This window comes from Centroberyx affinis, unplaced genomic scaffold (assembly GCF_046629955.1).
Source record: "Centroberyx affinis isolate AG114_WGS23_722 - 3 ecotype Tasmania unplaced genomic scaffold, CSIRO-AGI_Caff_v1 ptg000773l_1, whole genome shotgun sequence".
NCBI classification, from domain to species: domain Eukaryota; kingdom Metazoa; phylum Chordata; class Actinopteri; order Beryciformes; family Berycidae; genus Centroberyx; species Centroberyx affinis.
The window spans coordinates 52,951-79,864 of record NW_027279381.1 but is presented as its reverse complement, the minus strand read 5'-3'; the positions used below and the strand labels follow the sequence as shown (position 1 = coordinate 79,864).

Here is a 26,914-nt window from a genome sequence, read left to right as displayed (position 1 = left end):
GTGGTACAGAGGCACTTTGTGCTGCAACGGCAGAATGAAGAGAAGAATGTTTGCATCAGTGCTGTAATTGATATTTTAAGTTTATTGGATAAAAGCTCCGTGACACCTAAAATCATGTAAAATTTGACCTTCCCAGTCATATTTACCACTTTATTGGGTCGTTCAAGCGTGCTCTACCCATAATTACAATATTTCCAACTGCATTTGAAGGCAGCATCTGCTTGCTACTGTTGTGTATGTTACTTCTACATACTACATGTTTAATTTCATCACATTTATAAATGAACAGAAAGACAATTATCCCTTTTGAGTTTCATGCCCTACTAGGGGATGGGAGATCAAAGGGGGGACCTACAGCTTGTTGCCTGGTGTTTCCCATACTGACAAATTTTGAGATTTGAACGCTGGCTTGTGAGGAAAGCATATGTGGGGAGTAACACTGACAAGTTGGCTTCGGTAGAGCTGTGTTTGGCGCTGGCATAGCCCCATCCGGCTCAGCAACATCAGGATGTCCCAGTGAAATCCCCTTGTGAGTATAGCATAGAAAAATGGCTGTGCGCAAGAATTGATAGGATAGAAGAGCACCAGCAGCACCTGTGGGGACAAACAGATTAGTCCTTATTTTAGCTATCAGGAAAAGAAATAATGAAAATTTACTGAATTCAAACTCAAGAGTGAGTCAAACCTTTGAATCTGTGACAGTGATTAGTGGTCGGTGGAGAGTTGCAGACAAGCCATAGAAGGAGATGGGTGCTAGACATAAGAAGTTGGTAAAAATAAGAACAGCCATGCGTTTGGCCATGCTGGCATCACATCTGCTCGACTGGTGCTGGGGATTGTGCACCATACAGTATATGTGGAAGTAGCACAAGCATACCACTATGAAAGCCAAGACATTGAGCATCAGGATAGAGACCACATAAACTTGACCAGCAGTTGTCTCAGTATCCATAGGTAAGCAGATGCTCACCCTCTGATAACTGCTCACACCAACCACTGGCAGCAGCGCTAGGATCAGACAAAGCACCCAACCAACAAGCATCAACACAGCTGCATGGCGTAGTCGCAGTTTCCTCTCTGGCCTCATTGCAAAGAAGATGGCGTGCTAGCGTTGAAGGGTGATTGCAGTTAATGTGTAAACAGACAACTCGCTGGCAAAGATGGATAACGCCCCTGCTAGATTGCAGCCAGCTCCTGTCTGCCAGGCAATTGCGTGGTGGTAATATTGGGAGCGTGTGTAGAGGTCAACAGATGCAATGAGCAGCAAGTACATCCCCATACAGAAGTCTGCAAATGCCAAGTGACAGATGAGGAAACGGGTGACAGACAGCTTGTGGTGGCTGGTCAGCAAGACGAACATTACCAGGAGATTAGCCAGAATGGCTAACAGACTAACTACCCAGACAGACACCCTCAGGAATCCTTGGCTTATCACATCCTCACATGGGTTGAACGCATCAGGAAGGGGGCTGCAGGGAAGCCCATGATCATCTGTGTTAAGTTCATTGCACAGTGCATAGTCAAAATCCTTGTCAGGACGCTCCGTAGACAACTCTGTGTAAAAGCCGTCATTTTGACACTCATCCGGAGGACAAATGTAGCTGTTGTAGTAGTAATGATAGTGGTATGGGTTGCCAGTGGTTTGGAGAGCATAGCTATCTTTCAGATGTGGATGCTGGTAGTAGGTTTTGTGTCTCCTATAACTCTGAGAGACAGTTCCAGAAGATTTCTGCAATTGTTGTCCCGAGCCAGCCCTGGTCAGGTTGCAAATAACTGCCTCAGTGTGTCTTGAGCACAGAAGGCAAGGATTATTCATCAGAGAATAACAAGTAATTAACTGCAAATTAATTAAATGCATATGAACTTTGAAGTTTGAACTAAAATCATTATAAAAATTATTTAAACTAAAATGCATAAAAATGAATACCCCAACTGACATAACTCTTGTGGAACATACAGTAACTCAATAGATGGGGGAAATGTACAAAAAAGAAGAACAAATACCAGAAGTAATCAAGTATAGCGTGGAAAACATTTTTTAGAGGACTTTCTATTCTCTTACTCACCCTCTCCATCTTTTCAACTTTTTGAGGCCACAGCAGTGGCTTGGGAAGGTCAATTCAGCACTCTGTAAATGGAGAAAGGCTCTAAGTGGGGGTAGTTTCTTGAGGGTCCAAGTGTTTTTAGCTTGGAATTTCTCAATGGCCTCCAGTCCTATTGACGGCAAAGAGTTCACTCTGGTCTCTGAAAGGTCTCTGGGAAGACAAAGAGAACAAAGCTGAATTTATATGGATACAAGTAGGGCTGCAACCAACGATTATTTTCATTGTCGGTTAATCTGTCGATTATTTTCTCGATTAATTGATTAGTTGTTTGGTCTATAAAATGTCAGAAAATGGTGAAAAATGTTGATCAGTGTTTCCCAAAGCCCAAGATTACGTCCTCAAATGTCTTGTTTTGTCCACAACCCAAAGATATTCAGTTTACTGTCATAGAGGAGTAAAGAAACCAGAAAATATTCACATTTAAGAAGCTGGAATCAGAGAATTTTGACTTATTTTTCTTAAAAAATTACTCAAACCGATTAATCGATTATCAAAATAGTTGGTGATTAATTTAATATTTGACAACTAATCGATTAATCGATTAATCGTTGCAGCTCTAGATACAAGGCTAAGGCTGTTCCTGTCTCCTGTTTTGGTTTACAGTCTGAGCTCAGTGTGTTTTGTAGGGGTAGAATTAGGATATTCTCTGATTCAGTAAAATACAAAATTATGAAAAAAAACATATGTCTAGCTGATTTGGGGTTCCTTCAGAGAGAACAGATAATTAACGATAATCCCTGTCTAGCAAACACTGTATACTTTTCAATCACTCACAAGAGAGTTGGGCCATGAATCACGCCAGAAAAAGCAAATTCATCTAGTCTTTCCAAATCCACATTCCTGTGAAGATACCTGAGCAAATGAGAATAGATTAGGGGCAGGGGAAAGTGGCAATATTTAGGAAGTTTTGTAATTGATATCATTCCTTAAAGTAATAATCCACAAAATTTTCATATAAATAAATGTCCGTTTTGCTACTCTCTATCACTGATTGATATGACACAATAGTGATCCAACCCTGTTTATGAAAGCTTTTACATTTGCTGTTCTAAACCTGGTGTTGGGTCTGGTGCACAGGAAGTGATGCGTTTTATGTTTCCAGTTTATTTGGAATAATCTACATTTACAGAAACTCAAATTTCATCAACAGAAAATCCAAGGAAAAGTATGTCACAATAATGAGCGCTTAGCACCAATGATGGCGACAAAATTTAAAAAACACCACAGCAATAACCTCTTGGCATCAAAGATGGAGACAAAATTTAAACACCACAGCAATGACTGCATAGCACCAAAGATGGAGACAAAATCAATAAAATTACAATCTCGTGGATTACCACTTTAAACTTTTGTCAACAACACAATACTTAAGAACTGCATACACTTTCTCAAGTCTGCTCCCATTGAAGGCGTAGCAATGGATCTCTTTCAGGCCATTGCTATTCAACATACTACAAAAACACATTGTTATTCAGTTATAAATCTGAAGTACCTCAATTTCCATACAGTACATATTTGGGCTCAAGTTGTCTGTCAGTGGCAGTAGGTTGTACTTTCCTGTGGCTGTCCCATGTGATGTAACATATTTAATACTTTGATGTGCTCATGTATAATGTAAGCAATGTCCACCTGGGGTCACTTTGTCCACATTCTTTATCCAGATCAATATGCGAAAGGCTTATTCCTGTTATATGTTCAGATGTTCAGATATGCTTCATGAGACTGCCCTGAGCCTATATGATGATCACAACAATATGGCCAAAATCATGAGGAAATAAATTAGGTAATGCAACCTCACTAACCCCATAAGAGATAAAAACTCTATCTTCATTAAACTTCACATAAATATTCACTATGTAGCATTTTCGTAAGACAAAAATTTGTATTTGAGCTGAACAAAAAAATCCACCCAACAGTGATCCATGAGACTTCCTGATTTTGCCCATATGAGCCCATTTGATCAGGAAGGACCACTGATGGGAAATCTTCTCTACATACAGGAAGTGACAAATCAAAATGGAAAATGCATGCTTTATCTTTAAAATAAAAACACATGGTATGAATTTTTCAGAATTGATCACAGATCAGCTGGGGCTGTGTACAGTTTACTGATATCACCTTAGATGATATCTGGATAATGAAGTCCTCAAAATGACCTCAGAGTTAAGTCTCGCTGCCATTTGGGGCCCAGCTAGTAGATAATAGTAGCGCAGAGCTGGACTAATGTACATATTATGGTAATATCAAAGAAAAGCAACATTTGAGATACAGAGGAAGCAGAACTGTCTAAATCCTACTTACATGGATAGATCATTTTTAGATAGGGATGTAACGATACCAAAAACTCACGGTACGATAATACCACGATAAAAAGTCCACGATACGATATTTATCACGATATTCAAAAAAAAAAAAAACTAAGAAAAATGATGACTTGAAAAAAATGTCCTTTATTAAATAATAAATCTGACGTGTCCAGCATTTTTTATTCATATAAACTTTGTTTTTCCTTTTAACTTAAAGTGCTTCTGCTTTCCTTCTTTAATAAAATAAAATAAAAGTAGCCAGCCATGACCTAAGCATGTGCAAAAAATTGGCATGAATTGTCTTTGACAATTAATGATTGAACTATGTACAATTGCAAAACAAAAACAATGCAGCAGTCAATAGCAGTCCTTTAATAAAATAAAATAATAATATATTATTGCAGCAGCTGGATCTTGTAAACAAAACAAGTCACACTCACAGTGGAACATCAGTGTTTTTTAGTACCCCCTATGCTACTACCTACCTACCTAGTAGGCTAGGCAGGCCAAAAACATAAAGTCAAGTCAGACAGTCAGTCACAGACTGAAACAGGAACATCCAGTGTTTTTTTTTACCTACTCTACAAACAGAAAGTAGGCATTTTCTTAGTGCCACTGCATCTCACACATCAAATAACAAACAAGGAAATAAAATAATCAGACCCTGCAATAAAATAAATCAAGTTTCACTTTAGTTTTTCAAGTAACTCAACTCAAACAAACTGTAAACTCAAACTCACTCACTCATCATCAGACAGGTTTTTTTTTAGGAATATGAGCATGTCCACATTTCCAGGTAGAAGCTGGGATCTTTGGGCGTTGACAATGTCCCCTGCTGTAGAAAAAACTCTCTCGCTCGGTACTGAGGTTGCTGGGACAGAGAGATATGCTTTGGCCATGGATGACAGCAGTGGGTAAAACCGTGCATTGTCTCTCCACCACTTGAGAGGACAGTCAGAGAGTAAAATAGAGGTCTTTTTGTGGTACAAGTCAATTTCAGTCTGGATCCCAATGTTGGGCTGTGCGCCGTCCACTCCTTCAGTGAAAGATTCCCCAAGGAGATCTTTGAGTGCTGTCTTTTTGGAAGGAGGAGATTGTTCCTTCTCAGCTCTATGTGCTGTGTGTGGCAGGCCATCACCAGGCTCAGGCTGTCCAGCTGCATGTGTGGGGCTGCCCAGTGCTGCTCCTTCCCCTTCTGTTTCATTAGGGTTCTGTAGAAGCAAGCAGAGGTAGAAAAAACTTCCTAAATGTCTCATCTTGTTTCTTTTCACAAAAGCAACAGAGCAACAGAGGCAAGCCCTGCACAGTCACACTCACTATCTCATACACACAACTTAAAAGTTACCTGAACAAGTTACACACACACACAAAGAATATTTAAATAAATACCTGGTTCTGCATCTGTGTTGCTTTCACCTTCAGCCTGTTGAAAACGTCCTCCCTCTGTCCGTCGTTTAGCTGGCGCAAGCTCCGGAACCGGGGGTCCAACGCAGTGCTTTCTAGCAGAAACTTGTTTTGCTCCCCTTGGTATCGGTCTGTCAAGTCCTTCAGTATGGCTCTCTTCATTTTGGCGATGGTGGTGGAGTCCTCATCGCACTCTGCCATGCTCTGTTCTATCATGTGCTTGAGGGGCACAATGAGAGAGACTGTAGGTCGAGACTCAACGCACAACACGGTGGTTGCTTTACTTGTGAGAAGCCTTACTATGTCGGCTCGGTCCAGAGTGTCTATGTCATGTGCGTTGCGCCTGACTTCATCACTCAGTAGCGCTGCAGCGACTGCTTGTTGTTGCTCCAGGTAACGCTCAAGCATGTCGAGCGAGCTGTTCCATCGTGTGACTACGTCCTTTATCAGTTTATGTACTGGCAGGTTTAACATTCTCTGTTTGGAGGCCAGCACAGCTGTGGCAGTTGAACTGTGGTGAAAAAACGCTGCTACACGCTTGACTCGACCCAGCAGACGACTGACGCGGCCTATGTTCAAACCCGCTTGTGACGCAAGGTTTAAAGTGTGTGCAAAACACTTTATGTGTGGGGACAGTCCGGCCTCTCTTACTGCTACATCCATGTTTCGTGCATTGTCTGTAATGACAATAGTGTCTGTGTCACTTTCGCTTTTGTCTCTTGGTACAGAGCTGGTAACACTGTGCGACTAAAGTATGGCCGTGATGGAATAGTATACTTCGGCTCCAGCGTGTTTACTAACCTCCAAAATCCATCGTTGTCGACCACAGAAAACGGCCTTAAGTCTTTGGCTATGTATTCACCGATGCATCTTGTTATTTCTTCAGCTCTCGGACTGTTATGAGGAAGTGGGGCTCCAAATGCTTCTTTCAGGGTCCTTTGGCCTGGCTGAAGCTTTTTCATCACAGTACATTGTTGTTGTGGTCGGAGCTTTTCTGGGTGGTGATGTGCCAAACGGCTTCTCATGTTTGATGTATTTCCCGTGTTGTAGCTGACCGTCGCCCGGCAGTATTTGCACATTGTTTTGCATTTGTCAGTTTCCTTTTCGCCATTGTCATTTCTTGAAACGGGAAAACCGAAATGCTGCCACACATCAGCTCTAAAAGTCGATGGAGCATCGGCAATCTGAACTTCACATTTTTCATTTCGTGGTTCTTCGCAACGTTCATCTTCTTCATCCGCCATTTCTCGTTGGGTCTACTCTGAGCCTGTCAAGACAAGACGCAGTGCTTGACTTGCACGCAAAGGATGACGGGAGTCTGTCTTCTTGACTAGTATGATTGCGCCCTCTGCTGCTGTTCAAACAAAAACAATACAATTTTCGACAAGGAGACATAGTAGAACGCAGCTCTACTAGCGAAATAACCATGTAATATCGTGGTAGATTTCCCACGACGGCATCGAGACATTTTTTCATCACGATACCGCGAAATTCGATATGCCGTTACATCCCTATTTTCAGATATTCCATTGAAAGAATTTGCAGGTATTACTATGAAGATATTATCCACTATCTCCCTGTTGAGATGATATGGACATTTCACACCAGACAAGAGTAAAGTTCAGCTACTTTGACTAACAAATGAGATGTGCCATTAGGTACAGTATTCAAATGCTACATACAAGATAAACTCCTCTTGGTTGGATTGAATGTACTGTAGGGCAGGAAAGGAGGTGAGACCTGTGTTGAAAATACCACTGTATCAAAACAAATTTCAGTTAGCAATAATGACACCAAAGAGTTAAATTCTAGATAGGAAACGATATAGCATCAAGCATATTAGCACCATTTATGTATGGTTTTCCTGTGAAAAACGTGATATACTTATGTAGACTAACGAAAGCAAATGAGATTTAACTTACAGATACTTTAAATTAGGCAGATCCTTAAATGCTTCTGGGTCAATCTGTGCCAGTGTTTTGATACTTCTTACTTCTCTGTTGGACACACACACACACACAGACACACACAGACGCATACACAAACACACAGACAGAGACAGACACACACACACACACAAAAAAAAAATCTGTTTCACATGCCAGGTTTCAAGGCATTAGCTTCCAGTAGCTTGATGACGTGTGAGCTGGCTTGTAGATTCTGCAGTTATAAATGGCCACCCTAGACCACCACAGAGAGGCTTCCTCATTTTTTCTCAGATTTCAATACAAAACATAATAATAATAATAATAATACATTAGTCTTGTATAGCGCTTTTCTAAGTACTCAAAGACGCTTCACAAACAGGGTAAAATCATTTAATAAGTGTATTTAAAAATAAGAAAATAGTAAAAACAAGAATAAAAGTAGGTGGTTAAAACTAGAGGAATCATGAGGTGGACGGACGGGAGAGAGAGGGAAGGAGGTTAGCAGGTGAAAGCAAGCTTGAAGAGGTGGGTTTTGAGGGCCTGTTTGAAGGATGGTAGGGTGTTAGCCTGACGGATGTGGTTGGGGAGGGCGTTCCAGAGGGAGGGTGCGGCAACTGAAAAGGCCCTGTCACCCCAGGTCCGGAGCTTGGTCCTGGTGGTCTTTAGGGTGGTTGTGGCCGCAGACCTGAGGCATCGGGTGGGGGTGTGTCGGGGGACGAGGTCGGAGAGGTAGGGAGGGGCCAGGTTGTTTATGGCTTTGTAGGTGATGAGTAGTATTTTAAAGTCAATCCTGTATTTAACCGGGAGCCAGTGGAGGTTGTGACAAGGTTGTGAAACATACCATTTTGTAGATCTGATCTTGCTCTTCCATAAAATGTAATAGACGCACTCGGATCCATAGGTGCTGATTTAAGTTGTGTCACATGCTGCATACCATTGTATTTTGCTTTAGTTACATTCAGCTGTAAAAAAAAAAAGATGAGTTAATATGAGGCAGTTTGGTTCATATGGCCCAGGTGTTTACTGCACTGTAGCTTCTCTATTCACTTTACAGCCTCCAGAGGCTCAAGAAATAGCCTCACAACCAGACAAAATTTGTGTTACATATGGCAGTTCTATGCTATGTAGCAATGATATAGTAATTCAAGTTTTTACTGTCCCATATCTGTGGGGGGTTGTTGATCAATACCAATGACAAAACAATTACTTTTTAAAACAATGACTAATTACACTGTACTTACCTGGTGATTTTTTTTGGTCAAGATTAATGCAATATGCTTCCACAGTAACAACTCTGACGTGAAAACCAAGTCAAACTTGTTGTGCATGTATTGAACAGTGCTTGGCGGATAAAGGTGCTTCTGATTTGGATTCTGAACCAAATTGTGGGACAGTGGCCAGTGCAGTACTAATGCAGGATAGATGCAGCATGATGGAGAACTACTCCAAGGGCTACCGCAGTGTTCATGGTGGCGCTGATGGAGTGGCTTCATTTTAATCACAATCAAGTTGCAATGTTTAAAGGGTACTTACATGTGGGTTGCCCAGGGCAGGTTATGGAAAGAATGCCTCTCCAGAAGTCTTAAAGTCTCATTATCAGAGATGTAGCTGAAAAACAAATCAGAAACCAAAGGTCATTCTACATTTGGTTTCAGAGACATGGTTTGCACTTAGGCATACAGTTTTAATATTTTCAGATATTGAATAAAGATACTACTCTTGTACATTTTTGTCCTGCATTATTTTTTTTTTATCATTTATTTTTTATTGTAACACCGTCAAGTTACAGACAATACAACAGGTTGCCAAATACATTTTGATTGTTTAACCCAACTATCCGTCTACCCCTCTTGCTGATGATAGTTCCAGGTAAGGAATGTCCAAAAAGCTCCGAAGCCAGTGAGTACTTGAAATATCATGAGGAGGTTTCCAATGCTGGACTACAATCTTCTTAGCTGCAGTCAGGCCTGCCAGCCAGACTTTGCGTGTTTTTTCCGTAAGGGAAAGGTGGGAATCATCATTTAGAAGATGTACAGCAGGGTCCATTGACAATTGTACCCCTGTTAGTTCTGCAAGGGTACTAATAACCTTCCCCCAAAAATCAAAAACCCCTGGACACTCCCATACAACATGTATAAAGGAGCCAACGGTACCCTGGGAGCAAAATGAGCAATATGTCTAATTCTCTGCGTTAGATATGCTCTATGACAAAATTTCACCCTGCATTATTTTTTAAGTGGTTTGATTATGAGTAATCTTTGAGAAATTAGAAATATAAGCATATTTGAATGAGAACCACTGAATAAACCGACTATTGACTTGAAAATAACACGGCTATAGCCAAGACATTTTACTTTTATTTTCTTGATCAATATATTACATTGTTATATGAATCATATTGACACTATATTTTAAATAATTATAATCCTTGTATTCTTATTTTTTTCTGATTGATGACCATGTTTTTTTAGACTGTGCAAACATTGTACACATACCATACATAAATGTTCAGTTCATTTCAAAAATAAATAAAATGGAGTTTACATTACAACATAAAGAATAAATATTGTTTATTCTTCTTTGTAAAAGAGTTATGTTATGTATGGCAAATGATGCTATTTTAAAAGAAAATCGTACATGTGGGAAATGTTGACCAAATTGGCAAAGGCATCCTGAGGAATGGAAGAAAGTCTCGTCTCTACCATCCACCTGAAATGGGAATACACATTCTAGTGGGATTTAAATTGTTTAGCCATAATAAAATAGTGATTTACAAGCTGAAGTCATTGTTGAAAGATTTTTGGCAACTTACACCTCCTCTGTGCTGGGATGGAAAACGGGCATGACTTCAACTCCGAAGCATGAAACACTATGAGTGTCCCATTCACATTGGCAGTGAACCGGGCAATATTCCAAATTAAGTGTGGCCTCAACACTTGTGATGAAGATGAAAATCAGGTGATGAAAATCAGGATTCATTGTGACACGCAGTTTGAAAGCAGTGGCGAAGACTCCCAGGTTACGCACAGTGAGAAGGGAGGGGAAGGTATTCACTGGGCCGTCCTGGATTTTGGCAACTAGTGTCAAGCAAGCCAAAATAACAAGAAGGACTTCTGGTCACAACTTTCAAAATTATAAAAATATTTTTTGAGTCATACAAAGTACAGAAGAAAAAGTAAAGAATGCATTTAAGGAGCAATTTGTAGTAAATGAAAGTACAGATGCTGCTTTTCTGTATTTTTGACAGATGCTATTTTTCAGTTTTTCATATTAATAGCCATATTGGTCTATACAAGATGCATACAAGGCTGCCAAAAAAGAAAAAGAAAAAACTCAAAACTTATACCAGACAACTTGCAAGGGTTCTACTATTGTCCATTTTAACCCATTTTCAATACAGTTGTACCTAAAGGCTGTCAGGCAGCGGCCTCCTCAAATTTTTTTTTAGTTCATAGGAGAACGCCTTCTGGCTCTAGGTAGTACTTTTTTGAAGTTTAGATTTAGAACTTTCAAAGACAGATTAATCTAGAACCCTTACCAATTGGTTACATCTGTATCTGTATCTGTTGTGTTCCATCATTTATATTAGTGCTACTTTCTACCACTAGGCGGCACTGTCGTAAAGTAGGTACTAGTTGAGACGCTGTGTATAGACAGATTCAAGATGGCTACTACTGAATGTACGATGCTATGCCGCTACTGAGAATATGTTTTGCTTTGCTGTTAGCCTGTTGAAGTAAACGGCACTTGTTAAGAGTCTGGCGTTTTATTCATGAGCCTACACTATAGTATCTGTATCAGTAAGTGGTTACATCTGGAACTGGGGCTGCAACTATGATTATTTTCATTATTTTTTTGATAAACTGATTAATCATTTAGTCTATAAAATGTAAAAAATAACGACAAATGCTCATCACAAGTTGCCAGAGCCCAGAGTGATGTCTTAGTCTTACCAGCATGCCAACCCCCAAATGTAATCAGTGATGGAGCAGATACAGAATGATGGTAGCGCTCCACTCACACCGTTCTCTCAAACTGCAGCCAAAAACAAAGCTGATGACGGCCATTTTGTTGTCATAACAACATAGTTGTTGTCGCACTCTGTTGTCATACGTAGTATTGTCCCGCCTACATCGACTGTCCAATCAGGTATATGTCAGTAACTGCCGGTGAATACGCTTTGCGTCCCAACCCTTATGAATCGCCATGCAAATTCAAGGGGGATGAGGGAGGGGAATGCAGGGGGCTCCCAGATACAGTGCCCCCCCCCCCCCCCAGCTCCGAACCCCGACCACAGGGTGGGCGGCCCTAAAACACAAGCAGGGGAGAAGGCAAGACAAGGGGGACAGAGGTCAGGTGACCAGCATTCATGGGTGCACCCGTCTGAGGCAGCCCCCCAACCCTTAGGAAGGAGCTTGCCCATCACATATTGTGCTCTATGTTCATCTTGGTCAAATTTTTATTTATTTATTTATTTATATATATAATATATATTTATTTTCCCCTTTTCAATGATGTGGGGATATTTCCCAGAGAGACCCCAGTTCCCCTCGTATCACCACCAACACTCACGCTCCGTGTCATAATCCTCTAGGGATTGTCTCCTCAATAATAAAGGGTATGTAGCTGAACTATTTTTTTAACACTCAATAATAAATTTAACTAATTAAATATAGCCACTAGCAGTGATGGCTGGGTTCATGGCAGCACAGCAGTCAGAGCTGAAACATGGAAGTTTGCATTTAGATAACTGTCAGTTTTGTCATATTAGGCTGTTGATCCATCAGGCCTGAAGCTATCAAGTTCTGAATGTAATAGCAAGTTAAAAGATGTCGGGGGGTTAGGGAAATGTGGACTTTGTGGACAAATTTTGAATGGGAACGTATTGCCATTGTACGCAATGTGGTCTCAATGGCTTTGAGACGAAAAAAAGTGTACAATGCCAATGCGTGGGAATGGGCAAGTGGACGCTGCTCGTGCCGACCTCGTTTTTCCTCCGGGGGGCACCAGCGAAGCACAGGGGTGTCCGCTGGCCAGGCCTTTGTCCACTGGCAATACCCTCAATGTTAATTGGACACTACATTGTTGTATATGGGGGAAATTAGACTATAAGTGGGTATATGTGTTTTTTTCCTCCCAAATCACCATTTTTTCATGGAAACTCGCTAAATTTGGCCCAAAGGACCTAAACAAAACACTTTTGGCGGGGACGGGGCCCAAAGCAGTCCAGGTGGCTTACTTTTTTTTTACTCGTCCTATCGAGCTGATATTCGGGGGGTGGCATGGCGGACCCAAAGACAATTGCTAGTGTACATTTCAATCAGAGGGCTCGAAATTTTCATGTTGTCCAATCGTCACCAAATTTGCCGAGCTCAAAGTCGGGTCCCCCCGGAGGGCTGCCTGATAGTCGGTGGACCTCAATAAAAGCGTGCTTCATTTTTATTGGTCGTAAAAGTTTCCCTTACTTTTTGCCCATTGAAAGGTATTGGAAGTGGACAGTTTGTCCACTTGCCAATACTTTTGCATTAAAGTGCATTAAAGTGTCCACTTGCAATGTAAAGGTATTGCCATTGGACACCCCAGGGTATGGCAAATGGACAGTGTCCAATGGCAATACCCTAACATTAGGCCAAAGGCAATGTAAATGTATTGCCATTGAACACCTCAGGCATGGCAAATGGACAGGGTCATATCTCAGCAATGGGTGAGTTGGAGGGTGACATTTTAACAGTAAGACCCTCTCATCCTGAGGAATCAATGCTGCAAAAACCAAACAATAAATAACAAGTTGAATTTTCACACCGTTTCTCCTTTTATGTTTAAACAAACTTGCAGGGAGTGAGAGAGTTCTCTCCGATCTGCTTGAACTTTCATTGACCTCTCAGTCAATTAAGGGTTTTTAAAGTGATCCACAATGAATTTCAACCCCAAAATTGACTCAGTTGATCTATGCAAACACCTCTATGACTGTACGTTGCTTCCGTGTCATTTCGACACTCCTGGAAGAAAGTAGCCTTAGGAAGGAGTTAGAAGCCTGGAACTTGGCACACTAAGAGTACCCCATGGAGGGATGAACATACTGCAGTTTCAGCCTCCTACCCCAAGACACTTTGGAGATATGGCCCTGTCCATTTACCATACCCTGGCCAATGTTAAAGTATTGCCATTGGACACTGTCCATTTGCAATGTTAAAGTATTGCCATTGGACACTAGTAATGGACAAACTGGACTATGGACTAACCCTAACCCTCAAATTTACTGTACAGGCGCCTTGATCCATCTAGTTTACACTCCTAAAATTTGGGGGTTCTAGGTGCTGTAGAAAAAAAGCCTTCCATTTTTCTCCCTCTACCCACATCGGACGGGGTCAGCGTCTTAGAGCATGAGAAGATCTGTGTGGAGTCGGTCATTGTGGGGCAACGTTTTTTCTACTGCATCATTGGGGGCTGAGGTCAACATATGTTGATCCGCAGGCCCCCTAGAGCAATCTAAGCTTGCATTCATATCTCTGGGATGTTTGTATGCTGTGTGGGAAAGTGTCCGTTTGCCATTAAGAATGAATGGGGTTTTTTAGTAAGGGTAACTCCATTTAAAAGTATTGGAAGTGGACAGCTCATATTTTGGACAATAAAGCTCCAAATGCTCTGAATTGACAATGGAAGTTGTTTTCCACACTCTGATGTAGGATATTCAACCCCAGGCTCCCACCTCCTTCACAGGGCTATTTTCTTCCAGGAGTGTCAGAATGACGTGCAACCAATGTACACTTCTATAGGTGTCTGCATACATCAACTGATTCAATTTTGGGCATGGAATTCAGTGGGGATCACTTTAAAACCCCTTGATTGATTGAAAGGTCAACAAAAGTTAATCTGCCCACTTGCCATACATTTGTATTAGAGCCAGGGTAGTGCAAATGGACAGGGCTGTATCTCCAAAGTGCCTGGGGGTAGGAGGCTGAAAAAGCAGTATGTTCATTCCCCCATGTGGTACTCTTAGTGTGCCAAGTTGTAGCCTCCTAGCCCAAGGCACTTTGGAGATATGGCCCTGTCCATTTGCAATGTAAAAGTATTGCCATTGGACACCCCAAATGTATGGCAAATGGACAGTCCATTTGCAATGTAAAAGTATTGCCATTGGACACCCCAGGGTATGGCAAATGGGCAGGGCCGTTTCAGCTTTGCAATCATACTCCCCCCGGAACCCAAAGACTTTGGTTTCCCGGACGCTGCCCAGTGGGTCATGGGAATGAATCATGAATGTTTTTTGCCAACCATTTTTCTAAAGCATGCTGAACAGCTTTAGATTTTTGTATTAAATCTACCATTCCAGGTGTTCATTGTTTTTTATTCATTGCTTTATATCATATAATCCCACAGTGTCACTCAGTCAGCCTCCCCAGTGCAAAATTCACTGACCACACTAAATTGTTAATTTTAACCAGGTAGGTTGTGCTAGCATGGAAAGCCTGGGCTTGTTGGAAAGAAGAGAATGTAAGCTTTAATTTGATGTACAACATTAAAAGATTGGATCATGTTTAGGAGTAAAAAACAGGAAGAAAATTTAAACATGAATATGTTGAGACCCCGTAAAATGCAGCCCATGTGCTGGATGGAGGAGGATGTTTTCCCAGTCTCAACGATGTAAGCATTGTTCAAATTTAAGTGAAAACTTAAACATAAAATGTATTAACAAATCATATATATTACTTTATTCCTTTTTTTGGAATTCCTTGCTGTCTTATTTTTCTCTCCATGTTTAAAACCATTTTTCTCTGTCTGTCTTGTTGCACTGTCCCCAGCACATAGCCTCCCCAGTGCAAAATTCAACCAGAAGCAGTTTGTCAACATTCTTAAAACAGAGACCTGTAGTGTGCCACAGTGATTAACCCCTGAATAGATTCATTATAGTCCAGTCAATCTGTGGTTTTACCCAGGGAAAATTGTAATAGTAATCATTCAAGGTTTTGTGTGATCCCTAGGGACATCCAAATAACATATTAAAAGTATACCATTATATACTTAGTGGATCAATGTAAATTCAGGGGTTGAAATTTGGGGCCTTCATGTCACAGCATCACACAAAGAAGTGCGTATCTCTGCTTCTGAACATGCTATTTTCATATAATTTATGTCTATACATTGGTTTTCACATACAAATTTGTCTTAGTAATATGTTTTTCCATGAAAACCATGATGCATATCAGCACACAGATTGAAACCTTAAATGAGATCAAGCTTGAAACATGCCTTGACTGTAGGCCTACATGTAATCTTCACTCCATGTCCTCATCCAAATGTTGTGCCGACATATTCGCGCACACACCTCTGCACTCTGAACAGGCTAGGGAGCAATCAAGTCCTTGACGCAACCTGACAATTGCAGCGCACAAGCTCCAACAAGGATTGAGGAGCGGAATGGATGGGAATGAGGCATGAGTCTTGGATCCTCCAGCCCCATTCCTCCAGTGGTAGCGAGTTACCCATCCATTCCTGAACCTGATGGTACACTCTGAAGTTGTGAAACATGGCAGACAAAGATGTTGCTGATTATAAGAGGGGCATAGTTACTTCCACCGTTACCTGCGCTTTATTGCATTTCTTCACTTTGACATTCAGAAGCACTGGGCAGAATTCACATCGTTGTCAACCCCACCGAGGCGGAGCTGCAACAATGTAGGACCTCGGCCATGGACAGCCCGCTCGTCGCCACCAATACCAATCTATTGACCATCGAACTCCACAACCATGGATGCTCTGCCAGCCGCCACCGATACCTTCTCCATATTGACTGACAGAGAGTATACTTGAACTCAAGAACTGAGCCAACGTATACGTCCATTTCGTGACATTTAACGAGGCACGTCCTCAGGGGATCACCCACCCCTTCGTCATCCATAGTCGGGGATTCGACCACACCGAGGTGGAGAACAGCCCAAGCTCTTCCAAACTATTGAACGCAACCAAATAATTCCCTAAGGCACTGTGACAGAGTTCGGCTACTATTAAATGCTTCCCTGGCCCGGCCACCCCTATACAAAACGACCGAGGGATGAACGCCCAACGAACACCGGGTTTGAACGCCCTAAAAGAACCGGGGATGAACACACCCAACTGACTGTTATTGTTCGGAATAATTTAATAAAGAACACACAAACGAACTTTCTCAATGAACCCCAAATAACAGTCTAACAGAACAATCAAATAAATCACGCAACAAGTGCATGGAACACCTTAAGGGTGTCCACTGAATACAGCAAAGTCCTCCTGCTAAACAGCTTTGCCAGTTGTTGCCACCTTCGCAGCGGGACTCCCATTCCCTCCAACACCCATTCATTCCTCTTTAACCACTTGCCCCTTGCTCCCAGGGGAAAACCCTCAATTCTGACTCTCTGACAAGTGGCCATCTCAGACGCACTGCCTTGCCCAGCGGTGTGTATTTGAGAACCTTTTCTTGGTATGCATCCTTGAGTGTCCCCTCAGCCGACTCAAATCTTACCGTCACGTCAATGACCATCGCAACTCGTGCTTTGATCATGACCAAGTCAGGGACATTCATTTGACCATCTGCATTGGTCAAGTGTGGTTCTCTGTAGACCTGCCAGCCTCGCCTCTCAGCCTCTTGGGCCAAGATCTCACACAACTTGTGTCTCGCCATGCGGTTCGGTTTAAGGCTCTTACAAGCGCTGAGAATGTGCTTCACTCGCTCTTCCACACAGTCTACAGAGCTTCTCACACTCACCACCACCTTTGCCTCTTGACCCAGTAATAGTGTGTTGTCAGTAATGACGTCCTGTAACCCACAAGCACCATCATAAGTTATATATGTATATAAACATCGAACAAAAAGTTCGGAAATTTGTGTTTGGTAGATTATTTCTCTGTTGTAACAATGCTTCTTGGCAATACATTTTATACCGTTGGAAAGCCTGTTTATTTCCCTTTTAAATGGTGCCTCATTTGTAAGGAACATGCATTTGTGGGATGAGCAGCACAGCTGAGTATGTGGGTTGCACTCATGTAAAATTTGCCAAATCTTCTCTGCCAATGCCAAACAGCTTATTCTGCTGTTGCTATTGGCTCTTGTTTGGTGTTGTTTGGTGGATTGGATGACTGAAGTCTATCAGTAACAAGGAAGAAACAAGACATATTGGCAATTTTACAATTTATTCATTTAACAAACAGTCAGGAGCCTCAGTAGCGTGTGGAAGAACCATACACAGCCACAACAGCCTGGCACCTCCTCCTCATGCTGGTCACCAGCCTGGTCACACACTGCTGTGGGATGGCATTCCACTCCTCAACCAGGATTTGTCACAAGTCAGCCAACGTGGTTGTGTTGGTCACTCTAGCACGAACAGCATGCCCAAGCTGATCCCATAAGTGTTCAATTGGGTTGAGCTCAGGACTGTTGGCAGGCCATTCCATTCTCTCTACTCCCAAATTCTGGAGGTAGTCTCTGATAAACCCCGCTCTGTGGGGGCGAGCGTTGTCCTCTTGGAGGATGGAGTTCGGTCCCAGACTGTGGAGATATGGGATTGCCACTGGTTGCAGAATCTCATCTCGATATCTCTCTGCATTGAGATTGCCTCCAATGATGACAAGCCTCGTTTTTCCAGTGATGGAGATGCCGCCCCACACCATCACACTGCCTCCACCAAAAGGTGTTACTCTATCGGTGCAGCAATCAGCATAGCGTTCTCCCCGTCTTCTCCACACTTTGACCCTACGATCCAACTTCCGTAGGCAGAATCTGGACTCATCGCTGAACATAACGTTCCTCCACATGTTCAGGTTCCAGTGCAGGTGTTGCCGACACCAGCGCAAATGGGCCTGACAGTGAAGGGCAGTCATGGCAGGCCTCCTGGCAGCCCCATGAGCCCGGAGATTGGCTGCGTGCAGTCTGTTCCGGATTGTCTGGGCCGAGAGCCGTGTGCCATATCGTCCTGCAAACCTTGACTGCAAATCTGTAGAAGACAGCCTACGGTTCCTAAGTGCTGAAAGGGTGAGGAACCGGTCTTCTTGGGGTGTCGTCTTCTTGGGACGCCCACTTCGCGGTCTGTCTCTGACATCCCCCGTTTCATGGAATTTGGCCTTCAGTTTGGAGATGATACTATGGCTCACTCCAAATAATGCCGCAACTTGCTTTTGTGGAACACCAGCTTGAAGTTGCCCTATCACACAGGCCTTATTGAGATCAGACAAACGTGGCATGCCGATTCTTGGAGCAGACACCAATTGACCACTGTAGCAGGGCCCATGCTCACAGGTGCTGCCAATCAGGTGCCAATCAGGTACCTGATTGTCAGCACCTGGGGGTACCGGAAGCTCAAAACAAGAGTCAATAGCAACAGCAGAATAAGCTGTTTGGCATTGGCAGAGAAGATTTGGCAAATTTTTCATGAGCGCAACCCACATACTCAGCTGTGCTGCTCATCCCACAAATGCATGTTCCTTACAAATGGGGCACCATTTAAAAGGGAAATAAACAGGCTTTCCAACGGTATAAAATGTATTGCCAAGAAGCATTGTTACAACAGAGAAATAATCTACCAAACACAAATTTCCGAACTTTTTGTTCGATGTTTATATAACCTACTATATATACATATTTCCCCACGGCCATCCTTGCCTTCGTTTTTTGATCCCCATGATTTAGGTCAGTGCATCAGTATCATCAGTCATAGTGTTATGAGCCACGAGATGTGGATTTTATCTCCTCTGTGTGGTTAGGGAGGTGGACAAGCTCGGTGTGGGGGGTATATGTTCCCATATGTGGTGACGTCAAGGTCTCGACTGAAAGAGAACGTTGGGGCTATAACATAGCCCTGGTTCTCTGAGGGAGAGAACGAGACGTCACCACAGTGGGCCTCGCTCTGTCCGGTGCCTCAGTGTGTTCTGGCCACCGCGAATTAAGGGTAAATGAGGTAATTTCCGCTGTCACATCATATATATATGCTCAGTTGACGAGGGATGATTGACAGCTCAATCAGCCATTCTGGCGTGGTTTAGAGGACTTTGGAGCAAAGCGCCTCAGGAAGGCGTATCCCATATGTGGTGACGTCTCGTTCTCTCCCTTAGAGAACCAGGGCTATGTCATAGCCCCAACGTTTCACTGACTTTACAAGTTTTAAACTTGAAAAGGATTCTTTTCCTTTCTGAAAGGATTTTATTCAAACAGCTGAAGATTTTTCTTCTGCAGGAGGAAATTTTCTTGAGAAGATTCTGAAGTTGTTTTGGGAAAAAAATTCTTGATGTTTCTATTCTATTGCATGTGAAATTTGCTGAAATGCATTTCCTCTGTCAGAGAGACAAACTCCACAAACACACTGTATATAGAACTATGTTTATTCTTGCTGGTTTCACTGTACAGAAGGTGATTCTCACATGTGTCTAATGGACAATCCAGCCACAAATTAAGGAAAAACAGTCTTAATTTTCACTGTTATTATTACTCTTATTACTTACTTATACTATATATATATATAAACACTGTTTACTTTCTCTCTTTTTCTCTCACAGCGAGAAGGATCGACGCATCATCCACTGCCTGCTGCGCGAGAAACCCCAGGACATACTGTCTACCCACCTGGCCAGGGTCTGCATGAAGAGCAACACCAACATCTTACACCAGGGGTTCTCAACCTTTTCTACTTCAAGGCCCACCTATTCATACTTGTAACGGGCCAGGGACCATTAAAAAAAAAAAGAACCCAAATTATTTTGGCTAATCTATTCTATTCTAATAATCTAATCTAATAATCTATTCTAAGTGTATTAATGAACTACAACAACACCACTCCCTGTTATACAGGTGGGAGCCCTCGAATTAAATAAATACAATAAAAACAAATAGGTTCTTTAAAATTGTATGGGTGTGCCAGAAGCCAACATAAAACCATAAAAGCAGGGCATTCTCAGTCAAAAGGGATTTATTATACAAAAAAAAAAATTCAATAATTGCCACAGCAAACAAGGAAGTAACCCGTCTTTAGGTCTACTCAACAAGTTGCTCAACCAAGCATAATTCAAGAGTCGGGACCCCCGACAACGGACGTTAGTGTTTCCCACAGGCTGGACATGTTTTCTTTAGGGTTAATTACTTTAAATTGTCTTTACATTGTGTCCAACAGAACCCAACTGGTGGAATATGCAGTGAAGTCTCTGCACTGCACTCATGTTAACTTTATGAGTGTTGAGCAGCGTTAGAATTGTCCGATTGAAAAGTATCAAGTTACTCTTTACCGTTACAACATGTGCGAGTTCGGCGAAATTGTGGAATTTTATATTTTTTTACGAACGTTTTCAGAACAGGAGACGGACAGGTTGAGTACAGAGCTGCTGCATCGCCACATGACAGACATGACGTGATGCACACAGACGCATTACAGAGCGATTTAGATCCATTTCAATACATTGATTAACTGTTTATGTTGTGCCGGCCATGCCGATATTGTGGCGCTGTCACAGTTTATGTATTGGAAACAATGGCACGACAATCTACTGTTTTATTTAAGAATAAGAGCGTATCTACGTGGTCAGGGATGAGTCCAGTGCGCAGCCTGGTGACAGTCAGTCCATCCGCTGAAACACACGCAAAAAGTGAGCTTCAACTTGAAAACATTTCCCGGCCCACTAGACGGCGCTCACGGCCCACACATGGGCCGCGCCCAGTGGTTGAGAAACACCGTCTTACACTATAGTAGGGCAGAGTGTATTCTGCTCTCTGTGTTGCTCTTTGCAGCCTGTAGACTTATTAACATCTCTATAGTGTGACAACAGGCTCATTGACACACACACACACCCCCATACACACAGAGACTGCAGCTCTGTGTGTCTACACACAATAATCAGTAATAACAGTTATTAATCAGTAATAACCACAATAATAACTGATTTAGCCCTGCATTATCAATTCACACTTCTTCTCTTCCTCTTTCATCACAGGTAGACAATGTCTCCAGGATGCTGAGGTACATCCAGCCGAGCGGGAATGAGGTGAGCATGGACTTTCTCCTGAAGAAACCCAAGACTTCCTTAACAGGCTGAAGGGAGTGCAGATGGGTCCATCCACCATCATAAACTACATAAAGAACATGATCTGGTTTGTCCAGTATTTCAAGACACGCCTGAATTTGGCTGCAGCGGACCCAGACTTCCACAGGAAGTGTCAGGCGTACATTGAGCTGCTCAACACCTTGAGGAAGCCAGTGGCAAAGGCTCTCAGCAAAGCCACATGCAAAAAAAGGTGAGTTGTTAATCTCCCTACTCTTTCTTTCCTTTAATGACTTCTCTCATGTGGATAGTACTTGGAAGGCTGCCAGGATTATGTGATACAGAAAAATCTCTAACTCCTCCTCATTGGTGTTTTGTTTTATCATATCATTCTAGGTACGACCACTTCATTAATGGCCAGCTGGCTCTCCATGACTGCCAGAGAGTCCTCCGCGAGTCAAAGAGGGACATGCTGGGCATCTACAAGAAGCTCCTTAAGCACCAGCATGTGGAAGAAGAGGAAAAGACGCTGTTCCGCTACTACTGCGAAGCCATCCTGATATCCTCATTTGGTACAAAGTATTGCATGTAGTCAGTAGAAAATATTGCATGTCCAGATTCAAACAGAACACGGTTACTTTGTTCATGTCATTAATTCCCACTGTGTCCTTCATTGTTTTCCAGGCGTCAGAGTGGGTCAACCAGAAGCCCGTCAATGGACGAGTCTGTGTGGGAGTCAGCCATCATAAAACGGCCACAATGCAGATTGCGACATTTGCCCTCACCGAGGAGGAGGTTGCAGTAAGTTCTCTAACAGGCTGAAAAAACTCACCATGAATAACTGTAACACCAGAATCAGAATCAGTTCCTGCTTTGCCTTGCTGGTCCATTTCTTCACTGTTTTGACCAAAGGCTCCATCAATAATTTCTCAAGTATTAACTTCATTCATATCTTATCTCCACAGATGCTGGATGCATACTACCATGGGATCTGCCAAGGATGTATGCAGGACGGTGTAGATGATGAGGGCAAATTTATCTTGTCCTAATCCGGTGGACCAATTTCGAGCTCCACCAACGACCTCAGGCGTCTGCATGAACAGTAAGTATTAGCAGAATCCCATGTACTAACATGTTAATATGTACTGTACAGAGAAAGAAGCCAAGGATTACATTGATAGACTGGTTTTGTACTCTTTCTATAATATTATTCAAATAATATTATTTTCTGTAAAAAAAAAAAGAACTGAAAGAATTCAGGGTTGAGAGTGGGATTGTAATCTGAGATTTCTTCTTCATTGCAGCTACAAATTACCAAACATCACCAGCCAAGAGATCAGAAAAGTTGCTAAGGAGCAGAAAACTGCAGCGGCACACTACATGGCCCACTCTACAGCGGTGGCCAACGTCCACTACAGGATTAGGACCCTGGAGGGTATCGTGGCCACCGCCAACCTGTTCAACAGTTTCGGACGGTATGTGTCACCATCCAAAACACACAACATTCAACTATTCTCTCTCTCACAGCTGCTTCCAAGGTCAGTCCAGCTATTTGTCAGTGTTTAACCATGAAATCTTCTCCATCGTGCAGCTCTTCTTCTGATGAGTCGGGATGAGAGGAGTGGTCAGGGACAGAAGAGAGGCAGAGACACCGCTGAACAGGACGGCAGAGACGTTGCAGCGTTTCTCCAGCACTTCCCGGTGATAGCAACTGGCCAGCAGGTGGAGGGCTGTGCAGTATGGCAAGCGGGAGGAATACCTCTTGTGTAAGTGTAAATACTTTATTATGCAATGATTAAATTAAACGATTAACAACATTTCTATAAACAAAAGTAATGTAGAATTCACAAGTGTGGACAAGAATTTTAATTTAAATTTTCTCTCTTTGACAGCCCAAGGACAGCCCAAAGACACCCCCCAACTGTCCAGAAGGTCGCAAAGGTCATCAGGGATGAGGGGTGGACTGCCAACCATCCCCGTCCTGAGGACATCGTTACAAAGTGGAAACCAGCCAAGAGGGTGCAGGTTGAGAGTGATAAAAGAGTGTAAAAATGTCTTGTGAGCAGGAGAGCATTAATCCAGCAGTCAAACACTTAGATAATTATAAGCCTATAATGGACAAGCACACTAATGTCACCTTCTTTTGACCACAGGAGTTGTTGCCACCAAAGCCTTTGCCAAGGGCTCCATCATTTGTGATTATCATGGCAAGGTAATCACAGCAGCAGAGGGCAGGAGGATGATGGAGTCCATGCAGGATGAGATGGGCTACCTTTTTTTTTCAAGGCTGGTGGTCGCGATCTCTGCATCGACGCCCAGACGTTCCCCTGCGAGTGTCACCCATCTGAAGACACAATTGGCAGAAGGATGAACCATTCGCGGAAGAACGGCAATGCGAGGCCACTCCACTGCAAGATGAACTTCCCAGAAGGAGCGAGGGATGTCATCCTGTTCCAGGCCTCCAAAGACATTTCAATTAGCGAAGAGGTCCGGTTCGACTACGGAGTGAACCGGAAGTCTTTCCGGGGAGAAGGACTGGACCTCGAGTGGCTGGATGACTGACCAACATAGCAGCAGGTAAAGTTACACAGTCCTTTTATCAGTTTGACTAAGGTGTTGTGGCTTATTAGCATCTCTATAGTTTGAATGCAGGCCCATTAAGAGACACTTGTGTGTGTGTTTGTGTGCCAGAGTTGCCAGTGAGGGGCCCTGCAGGCCTCTTCTTTTCTTTCACTGCATCAATAAATTCATACTACTTCTCTTTATCTTTCATCACAGGTGGACAGTGTCTCCGGGATGCAGAATGAAGTCAGCACAGAAGAGGACAGCAGCAGCGCTTTTGATGAAGAATTCTGATGAAGCTGACCTGGTGCCGGCAAAAGAGGCCAATGTGAAGTGTCCGCAGGTGGTCATCTCTTTCTATGAAGAGAGATTCACTTGGCACTTTTTTCGCTGAGACGCTGGGCATGGATATCCCTGACGGACCAGAGATGTTAGACTGGGCACATCGCCTTGCTTCTCGGCCAGGCTTGGGTCCAAATGCTCCCCCTAGACCCATGATTGTAAAGGTACACCATTTCAGAGTGAAGCAGCACATCCTCCAGCTGGCCAGGGAGAAGGGCCCGCTCACCTTCCGTGGACACCCGGTGCACATTTTCCCGGATTTCACAACTGAAGTCGCTAAACGGAGAGCCTCCTTCAAGAACATCAAGCAGAAGCTCCGGGCTGCCCACATCAGATACGGTCTACTGTTTCCTGCTCGGCTACAGGTTTCGTTCGACAGCGGGAAGTATAGCTTTGTCACACCGGAGGAGGCAGAGAAATTCTACGTGGAGACCATAGCCCTGACACTCCTGGCAGGTCAAGCAGACGGCGCTAATGGGTGACTTTTCATCGACTCCCAGTTTCTGTTACATAACAGCCGCACAGGCTGACCATTTTGGACGGCTAAGGACATTTGGGACCCATGTTAAAATGATTCCTTTTTAAGTCGTAAGTATCCTACATGACTGAGTGTGGTGAGTCTGAATAGCATTTCGGTTCTGTTCTGTTTACAACCTATTTTTATTACAATATTTTTTCAAGACGTTTATAATTATATATTGTTACATGTGGAGCACTGGTTTAGTGCACACATTTTTTTTTTTTATTGATGTTTTTGCGTAAATCTTACAATATAGTACAGTCCTTACATGGTATAAACCATCACCATCATACAGATTTACATTATTTTTCTCAAAGAAAACAACATAAAAAACAAACCAAAACAAAACATTCATGCCACAAGTAAAAATGAAAATAAACAAATAAATAACAAAAAAATGTTTGTGAACCAACCGACCGACAGAGCGAGCTATAGAGCTGCTGGTCGCAGCTAAAAACAACGGTGGACACCGGTAAACTCCTGACGGAAGTCTCTGGAGCATGCCGCCGTCGATTACCGTAATTATCGTAATGCATTGCAGTAACAAAAAAACGGCTACCTAACGAACCCCAACAGAAGCAGATCAGAAAACAAGGAGGCTTCATACTAAAATATGAGCAAATATACTTGTCAAACAGAGGGAATTAGAAATAAAGGCCTGTCTCTAATATAAGCCTGCTTCCAATAAAGGCCTGGTCCCCTTTGCAGTTGAGGTAAATAAAGGCCCGGGCCAATATTAGAGGAAATACGGTATATCGTTTTCCCAACTCAATTTCAAACCTTTCAACTTGGGTGCATGAGCATCCCTAATAAAATCATAAAACCTTGAAGCACTCCCTCTTTTGTGCCAACCTCTATAAAATAATTCTTGAATCCCAGTTATAGGGTCAGGTGAAGTTTTAATCACTGCCGCTATACAGTGCCTAATCTGTAGGAAGCTCCAGAAATTTTTATTATTTAGACTATAATCATTCTTAATTTCCTCAAAAGGTCTTAACCCATCTTCCCCCGCTACATCCCCCAATACATGAATTCCTGATTTGACCCATTCCTCCCACATGAAGGTCCTCTTATCAATTTTCAGTTTTTTATTGTACCATATGGAGGCTCTTGGTGTGAGATACAGGTTAGCTCTAGTTAATTGATGTGACTGGTTCCAAGTTTCTCTAACAAAATACAGAAGAGGGTTCTTAAAAGGCACAGCTCTGCCTGATTGGGTTAGGAAAGCCTCTAGAGAAGAGGGGAACACCAATTCTTCCTCAATCCTGACCCAAACTGGTGCTTGTTCTGCAGAATGATTCATCTTAGATAGTTGGGAGAGTGAGAATGCATAGTGATACCAGTCTAATTTTGGCAGAGATAAACCACCAACCTTTTTCTTTGGCTGCATATAGTTTGGTATGGCTAAACAACGGCCTTTTTCCCGCCCACAGAAAATCACTAACTATTTTATTATATAACTTAAGCAACTGAAGCGGGAAAGTTAAGGGAAGCATATATAAGAGGTAGTTTAGCTTGGGAGCTATTATCATTTTCACTAAATTGATCTTACCAAGAAGTGAAATATTCATTTTGGCCCAATTCTGCATCATAGCTTTAATATGTTCAGTTACTGGGGCAAGATTAGCTTGCATTATTTATTTCAATCCTGGAATTAACTTTATTCCTAAATAAGTCATATCTGAAGGCCTCCACCTAAATTGCCAGTCTTTCCTAATAGCTGGTGGGCAAAACCTAGATAGAGGCATAGCC

General features: G+C 42.6%; 1 long non-coding RNA gene and 1 pseudogene across 1 annotated transcript; one reads left to right on the top strand and one right to left on the bottom strand.

Moving 5' to 3' along the window:
* Positions 1–679: 679 nt before the first annotated feature.
* LOC139644688 (thyrotropin receptor-like) lies at positions 680–10,722 on the bottom strand (annotated as a pseudogene).
* A 12,368-nt stretch (positions 10,723–23,090) lies between these two features.
* Positions 23,091–23,761, top strand: LOC139644690 (uncharacterized). Its single transcript, XR_011695207.1, has 3 exons — positions 23,091–23,213; positions 23,330–23,504; positions 23,631–23,761. It is a non-coding gene; the product is annotated as an uncharacterized lncRNA (long non-coding RNA).
* The last annotated feature ends 3,153 nt before the right edge of the window (positions 23,762–26,914 follow it).